We start from the raw sequence: 7,965 nt of genomic DNA, 5'->3' as shown, positions 1-7,965 counted from the left end.
CCCCCCCTCTCCTCCTTTCTCCATGCGGAAATAGCTCAACTAAATATGCTTTTTGTCTTTATCCACAACCGTTTGTTTTTGCGTTTGTAATTTGTTATAGATCTCGGCCAATAATTTTATGGAATGGTCAAACGAATTGAATGGCGTCCAGTTCACTGGGACTAACTAAGAAGCATTTCTGGCATCAACAATATTCACTTCCACTTTCAATACATCTACGTTTCTAGGCAGAGTTTTGTGTGCATAGTGTCCGCTGAACTGTGCACCAAACCTTTTTTTGAGATCGACACTCTTCTGCAAGTTGCAAGGTTTGTACATTTTTTTAAAAGTCTTTATTATCAATTGAATAATGCCAAGGCAATTTTAACAATTTATTCTTTCTGTAGTTGTAGCATAGTGTAGTCGTGCTACTCTGGTAGAATAGAATCCAGAGTGAGGAAAAACAGCTGGAATCCAGACGTACCAGATTTAGCAGATGTTATTTTATTAACTTGTACTTGTGGTTTAGACCTTTTTAATTGGTTCAAGGTGTTTTCTAGAAATATCAAATGCATTAACTTATAAATCTGATTTGTTTTTGAAAAGAGTATAGAATTAATAATAATTATGCTTTAGTTTTGATTGAATGTGATGTTGACCCCAATACTTATCCGTGGAGAAGCAGATACTTTTCCTTATCATTATTTTGACACGACTATGTGCAATACTATTGCTATTAATATTTATAAAAAGTCTGAGCTTAACTGTCCTACAGTTTGTTTTTGTCCAGAGTCCAGGGCTATATCTTGATCCATTATTTCATATGGTAATTGTTAGGCATGCTGACGAAATGAGTCACTTCTCAGATTTGTAATTTTAGCACTTTGAACAAAGTTATTGCAAAATTGATAAGTTGAGTTTGTACAATTTGTAAAGTATAAAAGTGTAAAATTACAAAACTCAAAAGACTAGATTAACTTGAAGAAAATGGTATCAGTTGATAATCTACAAATCTGATATTTATAACCTTGTGCCGATTTTTTGCGGATATCTCCATTTGCGGACTGAAGACAAACTCATATTGTCAGCACACCCCACTTACATTCAATTATTATCCTTAGACACAAGTAAAGACTGTGCTAAAAACTATCACATCGTCTGGCTTTGGTTCTAAACTTTATGCGTTGGTGTACAGCCGTACACTACTTGACTAAGCTTCTGTTTATGTGGGTCTAAGAGTTCTGACAGTACTCAGATCTCAAAATGAAAATGAAAGATTTGTCGTATTAGATGAACGGAAGTCAAATTCGCACTCTATAAATTGGATTTCTGAAAATTTGCTATCTTTTCAGTCTTACATTCCTCGTGAGTTGTCGAGAAGATGCCGTGCATTATTAGAAGTAGACAGATGAAATGCAACTGAATTCTGACAGTTTGTTGTTTATGCGTACGTGCGTGTGTGTGTGTGTGTGTGTGTGTGTGTGTGTGTGTGTGTGTGTGTGTGTGTGTGTTTATGTGAAAATTTACGGAATCTACACCTACTTTCTGCCAAGTCTTTGTTGATATATTTTCAGTTTTAAAAAACCCAAAACTCCTTATTTTTAAAAGTGACTGGAGTGCTTTTTCCAAATTTTGAGGGCATAGTTTTCAGTAAATCTCTTGCAATTTTTTTTGTTCTTAGCAAATATTTTCAAACTGTTACAGGCTTTTTCAAGACTCATCTGTCCATTTCCTTGGCCTTTGATTTTCCCACATACTTGTGCTTGGTATTTTTTTAAAACCTGTCAGAAGCTGAAAAAAGAACCCAACCAAAAAACGCCCCTGTATCACACGTGACTATGGGCTACCCAAAGGGTCCATTCATACTTCCATGTACATATCATATTGCTTGTTGCACTATGGGTTAAAGAATCTACAGTCGACAGCCCCTGTTGAAATGTGTGGAAGAAAATGATGTGAAATAAAAGCTCCCTGAAGGTCCAGGCGTTCTATGTTGTTCTTGAATACATTTATGTTGCAGTCTGTTGTACTGTGGGTTGAAGGACCTACAGCTGACTACGTCTGCACTACTGTTCAAATTCACGGCAGTCGAAAACTCATGGGAAAACAAGCCTCGGAAAAACATGTAACAACTTTGTTGTCTTGGATAGCCGGTAATAATGGTACATCAGAGAGGAAAATAAAAATTGATTTTCACAGAAAGCATAGTTTGGCAAATTTATAATATATTTGAATTTCGATTTGTCAGTAGCACTGAAAGTGTTGTTCGTGTAAATTGAAAGGTGGGGTTTTTTTTTGTTTGTCAGACAAGATGTGCGTGCAAAAAGTAGGAGTCGGTTTCAGTTTCAGTCGGTACGCTTCAGTGCATTTGTCCATAAAGAGTCTGATGGGTTTTCTTTTAAGTATACAACTTGAATCATGTAGAAATATCAGCATTTATGCTGCATATCCCCCCTCCCCGAAAGAATACAACTTGCAGCATGTAGAAATATCAACATTTAGGCTGCATATCCCCCCTCCCCGAAAGAATACAACTTGCAGCTGATAGAAGTGTCGTCAACATTTTGCCTCGCCCCCAAACCATACACACTCACACAATCATCCCCGTTACAGCTTTCAGCTGGTAGAGGTATCAGAATATCAGCATAGAATAGTACTTTTGATGTCGACCTTTTGGAACCTGCAGCCTCCACCCTACCCCTAAGTTATGTAACTTGTATTTCTTCTGGAAACTATTGAAAAATTTAGCATGAGGTAAAATTATACATATAGGGTCAATACTTTTCCCACCTTGATAGGAAGACAATTTTAAGTAAAATGTTTGAAGCAAGCTCATTTTATGTTTGCTATTAATCCATAGGTCTCCAGACAGTGACAGTGAAGTTGACGAAAATCTGCCTATAACAACGTAAGCACCTCCTTTACCTCGGCTACCTCTCCTGCACACCCCAGCTGTCGAAAGGACACCAAGTCAATACCAAACACCAATCAGTATGTTTGCTTTTTACCCAATTCAAAAATTATTTACATGGATTGTGTGCCTCGGTTGGAAAGATAGCACTATGGAAACGGTATAATTATAGTAGTTAGATAGAATAGGGTATCCATTGTATAATTGCAGGCTGGAGGGGCATAATTCCAAAAATTGAGACAATTTAGTTTTTTACACCATGTAAATTAAAAAATGTTTTTACTTAATAAATTATTTCCTGTTTGCTCTTGTATGAATCCATTACATTTATCTAATGGATATCTTATAATTATTTATCTAATTATCTCCCCGAGATGACTCACCTGGACTAACTTCTTTTGAAACAGCAGGATCAAAACCTTCTTATCACAGTAATGGGATGGAACAAACATCAACGCCATGCAGTCAATAAATCGATGAGTCCGATCCCAGTGGATCAACAACTGGTATGATACCCCCTTGCCGCAAACAATTAGCGATTAAAAATCATTATTAATCTGCCAGAGAATCTTTATCCCTTATCCCATAGCCTGAGGTAGACTAGTATTGTTTTAATCAACCTCTGCACACGGAAAGAGTCCAGGAATGTTATGGCCTATATAAATTATTTAAAATGAAACGGTGCATGCTATGATATTGATGGAAAATAAAATCAATTAGAAAATCGTGTCAGAATAATCCAGGAAGACAGCATTAACATTTTGAACTTGCACCTAAAGTCTTCTTACCCTACAATAAAATTCAGACAGCTTATTTAACAACTTTAAAGGCAAATCACAAGCAAGGCACTTTTCATCTATAACTGACATTTCGGTACGAGGTAGAAGAGTTGTGATTATATGAAAGTAAGCATAATAGAATGATGTCAATCTTTTATTCATTGTCTGCCTGTGATAATTATTATCAATTCGTGTTGTGTTTCTACCGTTAAATAGACCAAGGATAATCTGCTATAATTAAATTCTATTTGTCAGAAATTAAGCAGGTTTTTATTTTCTGTTCTTTATCAGACACGTACCAATCGATGGATGAGCCACCACAAACTCTCCCTCCTCTGTCAATCTCAATGAATGATTTTGACTTTGATCTGCCCTTGCTCCCATCTCCTTCTCCAGGTACCGTGGACAACCTGTGCCAACATCTTCCCTTGCCTCTAGCACCTCCACCATCTATGTTGAAGTTTCCTGATGAGGCACAAGTGCAGACTCCGACAGAAGTGCTCTCAAGGAAAAGGAAAAGAAATGTTGATTGTTGGAAGAGAAACATTAAGTCAGCAAGACACAACAGTGGCGTATCCAAGAAATATGGAGGTGAGGAGGGGGTGAGAGCTTTGAAGCCTCCTTGCACAACGGAATGCCGGAGAAAATGTTCAAATCTTTTGTCTGAAGACTTAAGAAATTCTATTTAAAGCTTTCCGAGGAATGGCCAGTAAAAACGGGCAAAGGGATTTTATTATAGCTCATATTCACGCGCGTGAAAAAAAGTCGGTCACGAGGAAAAATGCCAATAAAATTCAAAATCGAACCCTTTCATACACACTTCCTCACGCAAATGGCTCCTGTGTAACAGTATGCAAGACCATGTTTTTGAACACGTTAGACGTGTCTGACATCATGGTCTTTTATAACATGAAGCTGGCTACGCACAACATCGTTGAACCAAGACCGCATCCACCTGCATATAATGTGATTAACGAAGAAAAGTTGCAGAAAGTAAGAGAACACATTGAGTCCTTCCCAAAAGTAGACAGTCACTGCTGCAGGGCAGATTCAAAACGGTTGTACCTTGATGCCTCTCTGAACACCAGACTCATGTACAGGCTTTACAAAGCATGTCAGTTAGAAAAGCGTCTAGGCGTTGTGTCGGAGTATAAGTACAGGCAAGTTTTTAATGAAGGTTTTAATCTATCATTCCATGTACCCAGTAAGGACACATGTGATACCTGTACCAAATACCAGCTTAAACAAACCCTCACCCCTGAAGAAATTGCAGATCACGAATCCCATCTCCGTAGGAAAATGCAAGCGAGGAATTGCAAAGAACTCGATAAAAACAATGAAGAGATGATAAGTGTAGGTTATTACTTGTCCTAAACTTGCTGTTTCCACCTCGTATTACTTTAAAAAATTAAATGTATAAAATTTCATTGAATCTAAGGACTCTTCAAGGTACCTGTTCTGCATGGAATGAAAGTGAGTTTAACAGAGGTACACATGATATTGCCAGTTGTGTATGGAAAGGGTTGGAATTGAGAGATAATGAAGGTGCAAAACATGTTGTATTTTACAGTGATTGTTGTGGTGGTCAAAACAGAAATCGCCTCGTGATCACATCATTGTCTAAACTCCTGTCAAATTCTTCATCAATGTTGAAAATTGAACAACAGTTTTTTTTAACAGGTCACTATGAGTGTAATAAGTGATAGCATGCACTCTTTCATTCAGAAAAAGTACAGCAAGACCCTTGTTAAACCTTCTGGCTTTCATAAACACATGAAGAAGGCTCAACGCATGCTGCCTTATCTTGTTAATTTCATGACTCATTATGAAGATTTACTGGATTTCAATTCGTTGAATGGGGCATTTATGACTAAGACTGCGTTCTATGGAATCCAGAAAATTCATCCTATCATTTACGAAAAGGGTGAAGATGGTGTTTCTATTCATTTTGTAGTGGAAATTGGCGGGGGTAAAAACCAACATGCTTTCCACAGGCTGAAATATCAAAGGCATACAATCGTCCTTTTGGGATTGATGACAAAAAAAAAAAAATGCCAGATCTTGTCAAGCTGACAGATTTTTTGCTTGAAGATTGAAAGGCATTCTATCAAATACTATCATTCTTTATAATGATGATCAACTATTGCTACGCAATGCATGCCATGTAGTGAAGTAAAGATCAAACCTTACTAACAAATGCCCTCAATGAGCTTTTTGTTACGTTCACATTATGTAAAATAGTAAACTTTTATATTAAGGTGGTGCTCTTATTTATGTTCCTTTTCACATAAAATTATATCATTTTATTTGTTAAATTGATGTACTTTCTGCGGGTAAATTAAAATGTCTTAATTATTATGCGTCAATGCTTGAGAGTTTGACTGTGTGGGCGAATGTGAAACAATGAGTATACAGCGTGCAGGTGTGGGTGTGTAGCATTGTTCACAATGACATGTCGGTTTATATTTGATTATTTTTACATTGCTTAATGTATCTGAATTGTAAACTTTTTTGATAAGACAGTTTATTTTCTATCTTTGCTTTTTATGATGATGTAATTGTAGGATGAATCAAGGCTATTATTTTTTTTAAAAAAAACATATTTAAAACCAAAATCATCATGTCAGCAACATCATGCAATAAAATATACTGCTTCACCCGTTTATTTTCAAATTGAATAGTTAAATTTTGATCACTCTGGCATTCTCATAAGAGTGAAATGGAGTTTATTATATATTTTTATACTGTATTATTATTTCTATTCCTCTACTTCCTCTTCTTATTCTTATTCTGTTTAGCAAGCAGGGTCGCCACCTTGTACGCCATCATCCATCCATCCGTATCTTCACAATCATCTATCCAGTATAGCCTCCTCTTATAAATCTAGATCACTCGTCATGTCTTTCTTTATATGATAATAATAATTTTGTTTAAGATGGAATTTAGAAAATGTTAATTTTGAATGTTTGTAAAATCACTCGTCATGTCTTTCTTTATATAATAATAATAATTTTGTTTTAGATGAAATTGAGAAAATGTTAATTTTGAATTTTTGTAAAATCTGTATAAGAGGAGGCTATACTGGATAGATGATTGTGAAGATATGGATGGATGGATGATTGTGAAGATATGGATGGATGGATGATGGCTTACGAGGTGGCGACCCTGCTTGCCAAACAGTCCTTTTGAGTACCTTAATATGTTCAATTTATATTGCAATAAAGAAATCATTATTCAAGCATTTTTGCCTCTTTCATCACTTTGTGTTGTGTCTTCTTTTTCATGTTTTAAGTAGTTTAATGGTGACAGCTTGCAGAGCCAAATTGTTGTATCTCCGTTGCATCCGCCCTATGCAATTATTATGTGTTGAGTGCAAAATTGTCGTAAGTTAAATAAGCTGCACTCTGTGTTCCATGTAACTATGTTCTCAGATTATTATTGAACTATTTGATAAATGTCTTTAACAGAGCTCTGCTAAATGCCAGATAATTCCAAAAATCTCCCAACAAAAACATCAAGAGAACTAGACAGTTGAGGTGCAAAATTGTTGTATCTCCAACTGGCTTTCCGCAAAATTGTTGAATATTCCCTAAATCTGTCTAAAACACCCCTTTTACACAGGAATATCATCATTACACAAAGGGTAGCGTTATAAATACTTAATCTTGTCATGATGAATCGATAGTAAGACGGTTTGGTGGAAAACCTGATTCCCCAGCTCGATCTGAAACTTTAAAGTGAGATTTCTCAAATTGATGATTTTGGAGTCACAAACTTATTGCTGTAGACTAGTGATATGGGCTACATCTGGGCTTGTCATGGGCTGGACACGGGCTGGACACGGGCTGGACATGGAAGTACATAAATGGGCTCTTTCAATCGCCCATATAAAACAACCACTTGGAGCAGACTGGCAACACCAGATGGTGCCCATATGTCATCCTATATTGAGCCTGTATGGTGCCCATCTCTTTGTGTGGGCTAGGATGTAATGTGGAGTACTGTAGAGAAGAAAAGTATAGTATAGCCCACTGGTAGGTATGAAACGGGCAAAGATGAATGTCAAGTGAAATTAAAATTTTTGTTTCCTTAGGGAGATTTAATAAGTAACCAATAGATCACGCGCCTGTTGTGTTTGGGGCTATTACGTGTTAACTACGCAGAATAAGTAGAAATTTGCATGTCGGTGAGTAGGATTTCTGATAACAGTGTTATAATAATCTTGGGTGAGAAAGAGAATTTAGTGAGAGATTGAATTCTCCCGGAACTCGTTTATATTTATTATTTTTATTTTTA

At 36.4% G+C, this 7,965-nt stretch overlaps 1 long non-coding RNA gene across 1 annotated transcript; it reads left to right on the top strand.

The window, feature by feature from the left end:
• The first annotated feature begins 2,447 nt into the window (after window positions 1–2,447).
• Window positions 2,448–6,255, top strand: LOC118478027. The gene is made up of 2 exons (XR_004858761.1): window positions 2,448–3,396; window positions 4,066–6,255. It is a non-coding gene; the product is annotated as an uncharacterized LOC118478027 (long non-coding RNA).
• The last annotated feature ends 1,710 nt before the right edge of the window (window positions 6,256–7,965 follow it).

The sequence above is a fragment of the Aplysia californica genome, unplaced genomic scaffold, assembly GCF_000002075.1.
Source record: "Aplysia californica isolate F4 #8 unplaced genomic scaffold, AplCal3.0 scaffold00334, whole genome shotgun sequence".
Taxonomy (NCBI): Eukaryota; Metazoa; Mollusca; class Gastropoda; order Aplysiida; family Aplysiidae; genus Aplysia; species Aplysia californica.
This window is presented reverse-complemented; position numbering and strand designations above follow the sequence as displayed.